Source organism: Anabrus simplex, chromosome 1, assembly GCF_040414725.1.
Source record: "Anabrus simplex isolate iqAnaSimp1 chromosome 1, ASM4041472v1, whole genome shotgun sequence".
Lineage (NCBI taxonomy): Eukaryota > Metazoa > Arthropoda > Insecta > Orthoptera > Tettigoniidae > Anabrus > Anabrus simplex.
In genome coordinates this window covers 918,703,485-918,719,888 of record NC_090265.1, presented here as the reverse complement: position 1 = coordinate 918,719,888, position 16,404 = coordinate 918,703,485, and the positions used below count along the sequence as shown (strand labels likewise).

The 16,404-nt window shown below is 42.3% G+C and overlaps 1 protein-coding gene across 6 annotated transcripts in view; it reads right to left on the bottom strand.

Moving 5' to 3' along the window:
* Cad99C (cadherin-99C) overlaps positions 1–16,404 on the bottom strand; it is a 529,236-nt gene that overhangs the window by 114,198 nt on the left and 398,634 nt on the right. Inside the window, exon 1 of one of the 6 annotated variants that reach the window (XM_068225295.1) lies at positions 10,605–10,714. The exons of 1 other annotated variant lie outside the window; for it this stretch is intronic. The gene's annotated coding sequence lies outside the window, so the exon portion shown is untranslated. Of the gene's footprint in view, positions 1–10,604; positions 10,715–16,404 lie in introns of those variants that run through there. 4 more of the 6 variants (XM_068225298.1, XM_068225296.1, XM_068225297.1 and 1 more) reach the window with 4 other exon arrangements.

Sequence of the window (16,404 nt, the reverse complement as noted above, 5' to 3'; positions counted from 1 at the left end):
CCGGGTGCCGAAATGTTATCATGAAAGAGTTATTTTATGAGCCAATGAACCTACCGACACGAGGCTAACGTACTTGAGCACTTTAAAATAACACTAGACTGAGCCGGGATCGGACCTGCGAACTTCGGCTCGGAAGGCCAACTCGCTACCGTCTGAGCCACTCAGCCCGGCTATTAAGAGAGACGAAATAATATTTTAAGTACGAAACTTTTCTAATTGTTAGTCATGAGGACTGTGGCGCGAATGTTTCACTATTAAAGGTGAAATGAATAACTGAACAGTTGTTATTCGCAGAATTCGTCCAGCTATCATGGAAACTTGTTCGTCATCTCTTTGACAATATGTCTTTACAAGGGTAATCCGAGACAAGATAAAACTCTTATGTCTGAACTAAGAATCGAATACTGACTCGTCTAATCTTTTTAAATTACTTTATCAGATTGTTGCACTTGTCAACAGAAAAAGTTTCTACATATACTAGGATCAGGCACCTCTTCCATTATAACTAAGTGCAATAGATCATGATACGGTTAGTACCTCAAAAATTCATTTAACTCCTGGAATATGCTGCGAATTTAGTACACCTGCATATCAGCTATTGATTAACAAATTCAAGGTGAATTAATCTTCTTCTTTATCTGTTTACCCTCCATGGTCTGCTTTTCCCTTGGACTCAGGGAGGTATCCCACCTCTACCACCTCAAGAGCAGTGTCCTAGAGCTTCATACTCTGGGTCGGTGTTACAACTGGGGAGGATGACCAGCACCTCGCCCAGCACCTATTATGCTGAACAGGGGCTTTGCGCGGGGATGGGAAGATTGGAAGGGATAGACAAGGAAAAGGGAAGGAAGCGGCCGTGGCCCGGCATTTTCCTGGAGAAGTGGGAAACCACGAAAAACCACTTCCAGGATGGCTGAGGTGGGGATCGAACCCACCTCTACTCAGTTGACCTCTCGAGGCTGACTGAACTCCATTCCAACCCTCGTACCACTTTTCAAATTTCGTAGCAGAGCCGGGAATCGAACCCGGGCCTCCAGGGGTGGCAGCTAATCACACTAACAACTACACCACAGAGACGGACATAACGTCCCACTAACACATCAAAGGTTCAGCCACGCAAGGCTGGGAAAGGTCTAAAATTGGGAACGTAGCGGCCATGGCCTTGAATAAGGTACAGCCCAAGCATTTTCCTGGTAATAATAATAATAATAATAATAATAATAATAATAATAATAATAATAATAATAATAATAATAATAATCATAATTTCGTGTGGCTATTTCTAGCCGAGTGCAGCCCTTGTAAGGCAGACCCTCCGATGAGGGTGGGCGGCATCTGCCATGTGTAGGTAACTGCGTGTTATTGTGGTGGAGGATAATGTTATGTGTGGTGTGTGAGTTGCAGGGATGTTGGGGACGGCACAGACACCCAGCCCCCGAGCCATTGGAATTAACCAATGTAGATTAAAATCCCCGACCCGGCCGGGAATCGAACCCGGGACCCTCTGAACCGAAGGCCAGTACGCTGACCATTCAGCCAGAGTGTCGGACATTTGCCTGGTGTGAAAATGGTAAACCACAGAAAACCATCTTCAGGGATGTTAACGGTGAAATTCGAACCCACTATCTATCGAATGCAATCTCACAGCTGTGTGACCTGAACCGCACGGCCAACTGGCTCTGTTATTTTGATTTTGTATGTCATGATAATCAGAATATTTTAGCCACACAGTTAACATAGTTCTCATTTTGTAATTTCCTTTCGTTATCTCCTGTCAGTGATGTAAAAACTGACGCTCAGAGTACACGAGAAAATGATTAACAGTCCGAAGTAACAAATTTCCACTCAAGGTTGCTCTAGTACTTCTTGTCTACGTGCGTTAATATATTTTGTCGTTTTCCTGCAAACTAATGAGGATTATTTCCGGTATTTTCTGATTTACGGTATGTTTAATAAACTTGATTTTATCTAATGAATGTATTTGCAACCCTGTATGGGTATAGACTTGAGGATTCTTCTTCTTTTTCTTCTTAATCTGTTTACCCTTCAGGGTCGATTTTTCCCTCGGACTCAGCTAGGGATCCCACCTCTACCGCCTCAAGGGCAGTGTCCTGGAGCTTCAGACTCTGGGTCGGGGGATACAACTGAGGAGGATGACCAGTACCACGCCCAGGTGGCCTCACCTGCTATGCTGAACAGGAGCCTTGCGGGGGATGGGAAGATTGGAAGGGGTAGACAAGGAAGAGGGAAAAGGAAGCGGCCGTGGCCTTAAGTTAGGTACCATCCCGCATTTGCCTCGAGGAGAAGTGGGAAACCATGGAAAACCACTTCTAGGATGACTGAGGTGGAAATCGAACCCACCTCTACTCAGTTGACCTCCCGAGATTGAGTGGACCCCGTTCCAGCTCTCGTAACACTTTCAAATTTTCGTGGCAGAGCCGGGAATCGAACCCGGTCCTCCGGGGTTGGCAGCTAATCACACTAACCACTACACCACAGAGGCGGACGATTTGAGGATTCATCCTGTTTAAAATAAATTCTAATGATTGACTTTTTATCATATGTAAAGTGGTATGTTTTCGTAACTCTAAACATCAATTTTATTTTCATGTTAGTTTTTCTACCATTAATATTTGAAGCTATTGTATTTAGATATGGATCACTTCCAAACTGTAGACGAAGTTCCATATTTCGATTTTGTATGCTTTATAAGTCATTACTCATTAGATACAAAAGAGTTCCTCAAATAGGCACATCTAGTAATAACGATCGGAACACTTCTATAAAACTGGCGAAAGTTTGCCTTCCCGATTGACTGCACAAATCCATTTCAAGGGTGGCTGATTGTGTCAAACATACGCTTCACCAGGTTCTTCCAATTGCATTGTGTCCAAACATCAGTAGAAATCGCGAATATTTCATCCTTCCTTCCTTCCTTCCTTCCTTCCTTCCTTCCTTCCTTCCTCCTTTCCTTTGTTCTTTCTTTAGAAAAATACTAATAAAAAATAAGTTGGAATTTATTCTTACGTTCTTCCAATATAGGCACAAGCCCTGTTACTTCCTAATTACAGTACTGCCATCACATTGCTATACTTCCTACTGGTATACCTACATTTTCTGAAGTATGATTCTTGCCTGCCGTTGTCATTACTCTAGTTAATTGTTATTGATTTTTTAATGATTTTGTTATCGTTTATTTCTTTTCATTGCGATTTTGTTAGCAGTTAATTATGTTATACGACTTGAGTCAAATGGCCTCCTCAGGCTGTAGCTTAATAAATGGTAAATAAAAAGTAAACAAATGATCTCTTAAAAAGGACTCATTTATACTCTTTAAACTATAGGCCTACTTACTGGGAATTTCTAAATAGCTACAGTAGTTTTGACGAATGACTTATTTTCTCAGGAGTTCAAAAACAAATTGACTGGTCCACCAACCTCCATCTCAGAGTCTAAAGCAGTCACTTTCAGATTTCGCACATATTAAATTGTAGATAATTAAGAAACTGCGCAAGGAGAGATCGCCAGGGTGTAGGAAAGACAGTAATCGCATATTATTCACACAGATGTTCCATTTGCTGTTGCTTCACTTCACACGTGCCGACAAAATTGCAGCTGAGAAATATTACCTCATTCGTACGTTCAGCTTAAAAAAAACAACAGAATACCGCCGCTGCGCTATTCAACAAAGGTATGTCAAATAGTTGCGTAACTTCAACCTTACATCAGCGTTGTGATCTGGGCCACAAGAAACGTCTACCTAGCAAGCTTGACCAAGTCATCCATCCCTCGAGCTTTTATCGTAGGTTGCAGCATTTGACTGACCTAATCTCGATTCACATTACAGGGAACGTCAGCGTCACGTAACAGATCACGTATTAAGCTTTTTATATGGTAATGATAATAATGTCCAGCTCTGTGGTGTAGTGGTTAGTGTGATTAGGTGCCACCCCCGGAGGCCGGGGTTCGATTCCCGGGTCTGCCACGAAATTTGAAAAGTGGTACGAGGGCTGGACCGGGGTCTACTCAGCCTCGGGAGGTCAACTGAGTAGAGGTGGGTTCGATTCCCACCTCAGCCATCCTGGAAGTGGTTTTCCGTGGTTTCCCACTCCTCTTCGAGGCAAATGCCGGGATGGTACCGAACTTAAGGCCACGGCCGCTTCCTTTCCCTCTTCCTTGTCTATCCCTTCCAATCTTCCCATTCCCCACAAAGGCCCCTGTTCAGCATAGGCCACCTGGGCGAGGTAGTGGTCATCCTCCCCAGTTGTATCCCCCGACCCAACGTCTCACACTCCAGGACACTGGCCCTTGAGGCGGTAGAGGTGGGATCCCTCGCTGAATCCGAGGGAAAAACTAACCCTGGAGGGTAAATGGATTAAGAAGAAGAATGATAATAATTGTCTGGCCTCAGCTGTAAGTGTAGACATTTTTAGTTGACGCAATTCAGGCTGCCTGCGTGTCAGTTTCGATGTTCTTCTTTACTCTTACTAGATGGCAGACAAACGGATCTCTTTTGGGAGATTTATTCTGGATTTTAACTAGCTAACTAACGCCGTCACTGGCTTCTTGTCAAGGCAACTGCGCTTTGAATTTCGGCCCATTTATATGGAATTTCTGAAACAAAAAAATCACATCCCAGTGATTCAGATTCCACGTAAAACAGGATGTCTTGTGGCTATGATCACGATATCAAGAGCCACGTAAAACTACAAGCTTGCTTGCTTTATTGCGTTAAAGCTACCTCACTTCAAGGTGAAATTCTGACGCTCAAAAATAATAGAATTTGAAGAGACGTAAACGCCGTATTATTATTATTATTATTATTATTATTATTATTATTATTATTATTATTATTATTATTATTATTATTATTATTATTATTATTATTATTATTATTATTGGTATTACGGATTGCAGGAAATATCATAATTATAGAATATAGAATTGCTACACGGTCAGGACATTCTGGAGTAGGAATAGGCTCATATATCATATGAGTTTGACTCAAAGCTTTCATTTAGGACCTGGTCCAAATTTCGTTTTGGAAATGATGTAGCCTATAAAGGACAGCAGAGAAAATTTGCAGTTCTATAATAAGCCCAATATATCCGTGACTGCCTCGAAATGGACTTCAAGAACATAGCTTTTTAATAATATAGAAGTAATCTTATACAAAATAAACTCCGACTCAATGGCTGAATGGTCAGCGTTGAGGTGCAGGGTTCGATTCCCGGCCGTATAGGGGATTTTAATTATCTCTGATTAATTATTTTGGCCCGGGGCTGGGTGTCTATGTTTGTCCCAACACATTCCTCTTCCTATTCAGACAACACACTACACTACACTACCAACCACCACAGAAACGCGCAATAATGATTACATCCCTCTATATAGGGTTTGCGTCAGGAAAAGCATCCGGCTGTAAAACAGGGCCAAGTCCACATCTGCGGCACAGTTCGCATCCGCGACACCCCAGGTGTGGGCAAAGCGGTAGAAAAAGAGGCCTTCGGTTCAGAGGTTCCCTGGTTCGACTTCCGGCCGGGTCGGGGATTATAATCACATCTGGTTAATTCCTCTGACTCGGGGACAGGGTCTTTGTGACTAACATACTCCTCTTCATATACACATAACACACTACACTACCAACCACCACAGAAACACACAACAGAAAATACAACCCTTCGCAAAAGGCTAGTGTCAGGAAGAGCATCCAGCTGTAAAACAGGACAATTCTACGACAAATTTCACACCCGTGACTCGATCATCGTATGGGAAAAGTGGCGGAAGAAGAAGAACATGAAAGGTAACGTATATTACAAATACATTAAACTGGAAATGTGCTATACGTGAGTATTTCCTTCATTGTTATCTCATTGCTCATCAGAACTTAATACTTTAACAATTTGCGGTTACCTATTACAAACTAGCGTGACGTAATAAAATGCAGAAGAACGATGACAAAGAATTCTAAAATTTGATCACTCTTATCGGCTTTACTGCAATGGTTGAAATTTTCTATTGCAAATTCTGTTAATTAGACCATGCAAACTTAAATCCATAACCGTTAATTTGATTAAAGTTACTGTGTGAGGTATTCGAAACCTGGAGTGATTTCAGTGTAGCCGTACCTTCTTTTATATGTATAGCAACCGTAAGTGAATGGAGAAATTTTGAACCACATTTACATTTTACATTAATAATTATCCATAGAATAACAGCAAAGAAACACAATGATGATAATATGGTTTTCACGTCCCACTAACTACTTATACAGTTTTCGGTGACGGCGAGTTGCCAGAATTTTGTCCCGCAAGATTTCTTTTGTATGCCAGTAAATCTACCAACAGGTGGCTGACGTGTTTAAGCACCTTCAAATGCCCCCGGACTGAGCCAGGTTCGAACCAGTCAACTTGGGCTCGGAAAGCCAACGCCTTAACAACAAAGGGTCATGCGTTAAAGATTACTCTATTGGAACAAGTCTCAATATACGATTTTCGGGAAGTCTAGAAAAAAAAAAAAAAACATAATGATGCTGATTAATAAGCTTCTTAAATCTTTGAACAATCAGATGTGACGAACGGATTAATATTGTTATAAAGATGTCGAATGTGGATACTCTGACTCTGTATCGGAATGGTTGGGAAACAGGGCGTTAGTCTGCAGTTGACCTACTAGGACACAATGAGGTAGATCATGAAGCAGGTATAGCACTGTTTAACCCCAAACATCACTCCTTATCACTTGAGTGCTAACAACTGGGAATAAAGCCTCAAGAAAGCAAATAAATGGGCTGTTAAAGCGGCATGGTAGGCATTAAATGGACAATAAACCTGAACTTCCTAAACTTTACTACAGTTCTTAAATAATATTTCACTACGTATTCTTTACTTCGGACAGAAGACTTAATTTCGTTGTTCAGCAAATATTTACTTCATAGGTACTAAATTCACAAGACCGCAGAATATAATATTTTAACCTCGTACATGAAATAAACGCAGTTGGGCGAACAGTCAATTAATGATTATAAATCCCAACCAAATTAAAGAAATTGAATGTCAAAATTGCTGTGGTATTAATATTCTACAATCTGCTTTACGTTGCACCTACACAGATAGATCTTACGGCGACGATGGGATAAGAAAGGGCTGGGAGTGGGACGGAAGCGACCGTGGCCTTAATTAAGGTACAGCCCCGGCATTTTCCTGGTGTGAAAATGGGAAACCACGGGAAACCCTCTTCAAGGCTGCCGACCCACTATCTCCCGAATGCAAGCTGATAGCTATGTGACCCGAAGCCCGCTGGTTAAAATTGTCTTTCACATTCTAATGCTTAAAATCGTTGTTTCATCAATAATGTTTCTTTGTTTTGTCATTTGCGCATTAGAGTGCTTTCATTAGTCAGCTTCCTGGTTTAGCGGTAGTATATTTGCTCCTTACCCGGAAGCCACGGGTTTGATTCCCAACTAATCCATTAATTTTAACCCTGGACTTAGTCACCTTCATGAGGAGTATGATATGAGATGCATCGGAAAAAGTCAAGAGAACTAAACAGTACAACTAAGGATGACATATTGCTGACTGTATGTCACTTCATTATATGATGAATAGAATATCGCACGCTTCGAACGCAAAATAGTTCATTCTGAAGCCACTATTGGCTAACGACGTAAGTTACGAAGCCAGAAAATACTTCTCACGATGGTATGACTCAGCTCAGTTCCATTTACTTTTGGCTCCAAAATGATCTTGTAACAAGGCCGTATCATCGGTATAGTCACTTTGAAATGTGGAGTCTTTGATGTCCCCACATCACATATATGGCACATAAATGACAAGCACAATTATATATGCCGTGGTAACTGAAATGCTCGCTGTATGAATTGAATAGTACAGTGAGTAGCCGTGCTGAACACGCAGTAACATACCTGAAAAACACTGCGATACTAAAACTCCAGTACTCAACGTACAGGTCACCCAATTACTTTTTCGAATACAGACTTTCGGAGCCGAGCATTCTAATACATGTTTCACAGTAGAAATGGGGATCGACAACTGATCGCAGGCTTAGCTAAGCCTTGTATGCCTCATTATAGCACAGCCATTCGGTTTTTGCGGTTACTCTACAGTTGCACAATCTTTGGTGATGCTATATGAGGATCCAACCAGCCTCCGAGATGAACACTTACACCCGAGTGGGATTTATATTCGAAACTTTATTCTCATTCATCCACTGAAAATGGAGGATATCACGGGGCACACATATCCAAATAATTACAACTGCAAATATTTTCTTTATAATACTTTAAGAAGACTTGCGGGGGGGGGGGGTCATTATTATATTAATCTTAATCAGGCAGCGAGTTACATTTCGCAGTGTTTTAAGTTCATTAGCTGTTTTTCATTCGTCAATGAATTAATCATTTACAATAGGCTAGACTTTTTTGATGGGCATTCATTTTCAATGTCCATATTACACGAAATACACGTATTTCGTCCCTGACCGAACTGAGTGGCTCAGACGATTGAGGCGCTGGCCTTCTGACCCTCACTTGGCAGGTTCAATCCTGGCTCAGTCCGGTGGAATTTGAAGGTACTCAAATCCATCAGTCCTGTGTCGGTAGATTTAGTGGCACGTAGGACAAAACTCCCGCACCTTGGCGTCTTCGAGAACGGCCAATTAGTTAGAGGGACGTAAAACAATATTATTATTATTATTATTATTATTATTATTATTATTATTATTATTATTATTATAACCGGGCGAGTTGGCCGTGTGGTTAGGGGCGCTCGGCTGTGAGCTTGCATCCGGGAGATAGTGGATTCGAACCCCACTGTCGGCAGCCCTGAAGATAGTTTTCCGTGGTTTCCCATGCTCACTCCAGCCAAATGCTGGGGCTGTACCTTAATGATAGCCACAGCCGCTTCCTTCCCACTCATAGGCCTTTCCTATCTCATCGTCGCCATAAGACCTATCTGTGTCGGTGCGACGTAAAGCAAATAGCAAAATATTAATAATAATTAATTATAATTATAATTCAGTTATTATTCCTGTTGGCACTAAATTAGTTTAAATTAGATCAAGGCTAAGTTGGGAATGAATTCGATTGATGAAGCTGTGCATATCACCGGCTTCGGCGGAGGACTCATGTGAGGCGAATGTTAAGAGGATAGGTTACCAAGGAGAATAATGGACTCGGCCATGGAGGGTAAGAAGAGAAGAGGGACACCAAGATGACGTTACTTAGACTCATTTTTAATTAGTTATTAAAATATATAGGTGGTGTAGAACTAAATGAGGCCACAGATTTAGTTGCAAACAGAGAATCGTGTAGGTGCATAGTTAATTCTCAGATGCTCGTAGACTGAACGCTGAAAGGCATAACAGTGCATAATGAATATATACGTATGCAAATTACTAAATTAGGTAAACATTCTAACAAGATATCTCGAGTGACTGGTGAACTCAAAACACGACGTATACAAAAATCGCTAGCTGCATTTCTAAGGCATAGGCAAGATTGTAAATATGTAGTTAAGTCAAGCTCTGTGGCGCAGTGGTTATTGTGATTAGCTGCCACCTCCGGAGACCCGGGTTCGATTCCCGGCTCTGCCACGAAATCTGAAAAGTTGTACGAGGGCTGGAAAGGGGTCCACTCAGCCTCTGGAGGTCAACTAAGTAGAGGGGTTTTCGATTCCCACCTCAGCCATCCTCAAAGTGGTTTTCCGTAGTTTCCCACTTCTTCTCCAGGCAAATGCTGGAATGGTACCTAAATGTTCGACCCTCCCGGGAATCTAACCTGTGACCAAAGGCCAGCACGCTAACCATGTAGCCATGGAGCCGGACAGTGACACGTTAAGAAAGAATAAAATATTCTATCAAGTAAAGAATAACAATCAGAAAGAAGTAGAAGAAGATCAAGTCCACTGGCTATGAGGATCGGATATTATAGCTGTAAGCTCACAAAATCTCAATGCCAGCCATGAACATAATTTTCCGTGGTTTCCTATTTTTTCACAACGCAAATGCCTATGCCTTAAGGCTACGACCGTCGTATCCCTAGTCCGAGTTCATTCCTATTCTACTGTCGCTAAAATCCTACCTACATTCATGTGAAGTAAATCATCTATGGCTTACCAAATAAAGAATTGGGATAACGCAGAAATAGAGAAAACCCAACAGTTATCAAGAGAGAAGAAGAATCAGTACTTAGTTTCATTCCATATACCAATATTTGCTCTTCATGTATATACAACATCTGCGCACTAAATTCCGTTTAACCCTTTAATACACAACATGGACCTCAGAGGCCCAACATCTCAAACCAACTTCTATATCAATTTTCTGTTATTTTTCCATCATGTGAACTCGTGGCTATATGACATCTCCACACACATTGTCATGAATGACGTCTTGAGCAGAAATCCCATGCGTTAATTTATTTTTACACGATTTGCTGAAAAATAATGATTACTAACGCGCTATTTTTTGAGTTGTGCATTAGAGGATCATAACGATAATTCTAAGAGTAGATAAATCACACACAGTAGTTAAAACACAGAAGTGAGCTAAGAACAACAGACGATACTTCGCAGCTTGTAACATACTTTACTATGGTGATTAGTGAGACTCAAGACCTGCCAACACTACACAACACTACGCGACACACACTACTGTACCGCACACCACTCACACTGCCTGCCCGCGCTCTCAGCACTGGGGCGCTACTGACACAGCTGTGGTCACGTGATTATATTTACCTGCTGCGGGCAGACGTCACACAAGGACACAATATTCTGTCAAGTTTCTGGCTATTTCCTACTGCATCATATGCTGTTGCTGCTGCTGTTGTGCTATTTTAACAATTAGCAATTAAATATAACAGTCCCGGTAGCGTAACGTATTTGGTTTCGCTTGCGGATGGAAGAGCTTACTGTTCGACGCTGAGAAACCTAGCAATAATAATAATAATAATAATAATAATAATAATAATAATATACTAGGATAATGAAAAGCTATCATGGTTTTATGGTGGAGACAGAACCCAGAAGACGAAAAGGTCCTTTACCAGAGGAGCGGAAGAAAACGCTAATCGATAGGCTAAAGAGATAATGGAAAGATGTCAAAGCCGGCAGACAAACAAAACACAGACACTGAAAATGAGATTGGTTGTTAACACGCAGTCAACAGAGGCTCAATTCATTTTGCTAGTGGTAATACGTCGCACCGACACAGCTAGGTCTTATGGCGACGAGGGGATAGGAAAGGCCTAGGAGATGGAAGGAAGCGGCCGTGGCCTTAATTAAAGTACAGCCCCAGCATTTGCCTGGTGTGAAAATGGGAAACCACAGAAAACCATCTTTACGGCTGCCGACAGTGGGACCCAAACCCACTATCTCCCGGATGCAAGCTCACAGCCGCGCGCCCCTAACCGCACGGCCAACTCGTCCGGTGAGGCTCAACTCAAAAAACAAACTCATACTACTACTACTACTACTACTAATAATAATAATAATAATAATAACGAGCTGAGTAGCTCAGAGGGTTGGGGCGTTGACCTTCTGGCCCCAACTTGGCAGGTTCGATCCTGGCTCAGTCCGGTGGTATTTGAAGGTGCACAAATACGTCAGCCTCGTATCGGTAGATTTACTGGCACGTAAAAGAACTTCTGCGTGACAACATTCCGGCACCTCGGCGTCTTCGAAAAACATAAGAAAGTAGTTAGAGGGACGTAAAACCAGTATAATAATAATAATAATAATAATAATAATAATAATAATAATAATAATAATAATAATAATAATATGCCTGCAGTCTATGGACCAGGTAGATAAAATCAAACTCCCGTGGAAACAGCAAACATTTACTTGTGCAATGTGAAGTCAGCAACTAGAATCGTAACAAAACAGTTACTGAATATACCATACATCAAAAAGTCATTTCTGACAGCCAGTAAAACTTCTGGTGAGCCAGGCTGAGTGATTCAGACAGTAAAACGATGGCTTTCTGAGCTCGAGTTGGCGGCTTGGGTCCCAGTTCATTTCGGTGGTGCTTGAAGGTGCCCAAACACGACAGCCAAGAAACTCCTGCGGGACAAAATTCTGGGACCTCAGTGTCTCCTAAACTCGTAAAAGTAGTAAGTGGCACGTAAAACTACTACTACTGCGTAGTAAAACTTCTTGTGTGTTACCAACGAAATTTTGCTGAACATAGATCTACTGCTTCTACTACTGTTATTTCAACCTCTTATAAAAAAGATGAAATGACGTATGTCTGTCTGTCTGTCTGTCTGTCTGTCTGTCTGTCTGTCTGTCTGTCTGTCTGTCTGTCTACCTTCCGAAATGATAATACGTCTAACCGTTGGGTGGAATTCCATGACATTCGCAAAAACATTCTCAGAGGGATCTGTCACATGGCTAACTTACGTTTTATTTCAAAATATCCCAGCGGGATACAGGAAAGCGTATCTACACGACGCCACAGAAGATGACTACCGCAGCAGTAGTCGAAACGTCTGGGAGAAGCGAGAGGAGTGGACCACGGCATAACAGCCCGGAAGATTTTTATTATATAAACATGAAAGTAGTACAAGCATATGGGAATAATGGAAGGAGGGTACTCGAAATGAAATGAAATGAAATGAAAAGGTAAAGTCTAAGTTAGGAATAAATTCGATGGTTGAAGCTATATGTATCTACCAGCATCGGCGATGGGCTCATGTGAGGCGAATGGAGGAGGATAATTTACCTACGAGAATGGTTGGTAAGAGAAGTAGAGGGAGACGAAGGTGATGATGGTTAGATTCAGTTTTTAATTATTCTGTTATAAGAGGTAAGGAACTAAAATCCGCTTACATTCAACTATGTATTTTTGCAAGATGTTGACCTGAAAATAAAATACTTGCGAAACTCTTTTAAACAATCACGTAATAGTTTTTATGCATTCGGGAGAAAGTGGATTAGAATCCAACTGGCGGCAGCCCTGAACATGGTTTTCTGTGGTTTTCCATATTCAAACCAGGAAAATGTTGGGGCTGTGCCTTAATTACGACGTAAAGCAAACAGTACCAAACAAATATATATATATATATATATAAACGATGTGGTGTCTCTTTCATTTCTCGCTCAATCACGTCGAAATTACTGAACCAATTGAGCTGGAATTCGGTATGATGTCTGCATTCAGAAAATGGTGGGATCGAACTTCGTCGCTGGCAGTCTTACAGATGGTCTTCTGTTATTTCCCATTTTATATCATGAAAATACTGGTCTGTACAACGGCCAGTACCTTTCCAGTCTTAGCTCTTTTCTAATACACAGTCGCCAAACCCCTACACAAGTTAGTGCGAACGTTAAATACCCTTCTACTTTTCCCTGCCCGTACATAGAGATAACATTTTTTTTAAATCGTAGTTTACGTAGAATTCCAAGTGTCCCCCTGGGTACTCATTGTAGTTCCATGTTAACTTCAAAGACCTGTATCTCCTGTTGTTAAGATCCATAGCAGCTAAACGTTTTGTAGTGCGAATATACTTTGATTGTCCTAATTGAACGCACAAAGGCACCAATCAGTGCGACAACAGATTTGTTAGTCTCTAGATTCCTTAAAGGACACTGCTATAATTTTACGTGACTTTATGGTATCACAACTTGTGTTTTATTTTGTTGTTTTGTTTGAGAGCCTTGGGGAATGTCTGTAATACAGTGTCGCGCAACCAGTGTACGTGAAGTCTATTTGATGCCTGCATTAATGCTGTACGCCTGTTGCCATTTCTTGAAGAAAGCTAAAACAAAATGTAACTTCCAGTGAAGTATCGATCTAATTCAGGGCCTCTCAGGGTGCATGCGCGTGGTGCATGCACTGTGCACGGTGCAAGAGACGACTTGGCTTGGTTGACCAGAGTGCAGACCCCCCACTCCTCGATTTGGAGCAATAGCGCTTACTCTCTCTTTCCTCACGCCTGTCTCGCTCGCTCCGCCTGTCTCCCTCTGCCCCACTTGCGCCGTAGCGCTCCAAATTCAGGCTGACTTGAGCCGAGCATAGGCGAGTTGAGCCGAGCTTAGCCGAGTAGCCCAGAGACGAAGCGTTGATCCGAGCCATGCCGAGCGGCAGCGATGCACAGTGCACGGAGCTCTTGCGCCTCTATCTGCACGCGTGAGATTTTGGGCGTTTGAGAGGCCCTGATCTAATTTATGGCTATGACAGTATGGAAGCTGCTGTGGTATAGATGGTCTTGAGTATTTACATTTGGAGCACGACTTGGGCGTCTGAGTGTTATATAAGGTGCTACTCATGGGGTCAGTCGTATTGCAATAGCAATTTCTGGCCCAGAGAGAAAAAGGTTTTTTTAATTCTAGTAGTTTCACATCACACTAATACATCGAAGGTTTTCGCCGTCACAAGGAAGGGAAAGGGCTAGGATTGGAAAGGTAGTGGTCGTGACCTTAATTAAGGCACAGCTCCAGCATGTGAATGGTGTGAAGATTGGTAGCCACGGAAAACCATCTTCAGGGCTGCCAACGGTGGGATTCGAACCCATCATCTCCCGAATGCAAGCTCACAATTATGCAACCCTATCCGCAAGGCCAACTCACTCGATCAGTGAGGAAAGCATTGGTAAACTACCACACTCCTTTTCTTACCTGATACGCATTGCCATTGACATTTGTGGTTGCTCTAAAACTGCATAATTATTGGTGGTGCTATCAGTGGACGGGCTGTTGTCCTAACAGAGACAGGCGGACAAATTAACGCAGTATTTATATTCCCCATTAGCCGGCCCTGTGGTGTAGAGGTAGCATGCCTGCCTCTTACTCGGAGGCCCAGGGATTCCCGACCAGGCCAGGGATTTTTGCTTGAACTGAGGGCTGGTTCGAGGTCCACTCAGCTTACGTGGTTAGATTTGAAGAGATATCTGACGGTAAGATAGCGTCCTTTGTCTAGAGCCAACAGTAACAGCCGGGCTGACCACACGTCACCTCATAATTTGCATTGCCTTCGGACTCAGCAGCGGTCGCATGGTGGGCCAAGGCCCTTCACGGGCCGTTGCGCTATGGGTTTTGGTTTTATTTTCTACATTCCGTATTTGTGATCAATTTGAGCTAGAGATGGTGTTGGACGCAATTTGTAAGAAGGGACTCTTAGTCTGTCCCTGCTTTTAGTTCCAGACTCCCACCGAGCTCGTAAGCTGCAGTCGCTTAAGTGCGGCCAGTATCCAGTAATCGGGAGATAGTGGGTTCGAGCCCCACTGTCGGCAGCCCTGAAGATGGTTTCCCGTGGTTTCCCATTTTCACACCAGGCAAATGCTGGGGCTGTACCTTAATTAAGGCCACGGCCGCTTCCTTCCCACTCCTAGCCCCTTCCTATCCCATCGTCGCCATAAGACCTATCTGTGTCAGTGCGACGTAAAGCAACTTGTAAAATTAAAAAAGTTGCAGACTCTTATCCTATTTGTTCTCTACTCCGTAGTTAACAGTTTTTCCTTTAATGACTCGACACCATTATCCTTTATTCTTCATCTTTCTTCCATTCTGCTAGCGTGGGTATGATCTCGCAATGATATCCCTTCAGCCGAATCAGTCTCCCTGACTACACCAGCAAAATAATCTTAATTCACTCAGTGTGTAGAAGACAAGAGAGTACATGCTTCGCTGGCTGCACACTTGGATAACTTCAGTTCAAGCCATAGTTAGTGCCCATATAACTTTCACCAAGAATATTTCACTTTTCTTTGCTTTGTATATTATTTAAAATTCTTTAGCTAATAATTAAAGACAACACATTATTCTCGAATATAACTGGACTTAAATTTCAGTGTGAAATAGTAATGTTTCACAGATACTATGATCACGGGAATCATTTTAATAGCACCACCACCGGGCGAGTTGGCCGTGCGGTTAGGGGCGCGCAGCTGTGAGCTTGCATCCGGGAGATAGTGGGTTCGAATCCCACTGTCGACAATCCTGAATATTATTTTTCGTGGTTTCCCAGATTTCACACCAGGCAAATGCTTGGGCTATACCTTAATTAAGGCCACGGCCGCTTCCTTCCCACTCCTAGCCTTGTCTATCCCATCGTCGCCATAAAGACCTGTCTGTGTCGGTGCGACGTAAAGCCACTAGCAAAAAGAAAATAGCACGACCGTTCATTTACGTCAGGTGACGACCTGGTCTACTGTCATGTAGATGAACAAACGTTTACAACATTTACAAACAGGAGCTTAAAAACTGAATTTAAATATACTTTGGATGAGGTAATTGTTCCAAAAGATGGCAAGTGCAAATACTTAGGTGTGAGATTTGAAAGTAATTTGCACTGGAAGGGTCATGTTGATGACACTATTGAGACAGCATACAGATCGTTACATGTTATAATGAGGCTATTTAAAGGATGCACCTAAGTATGGTT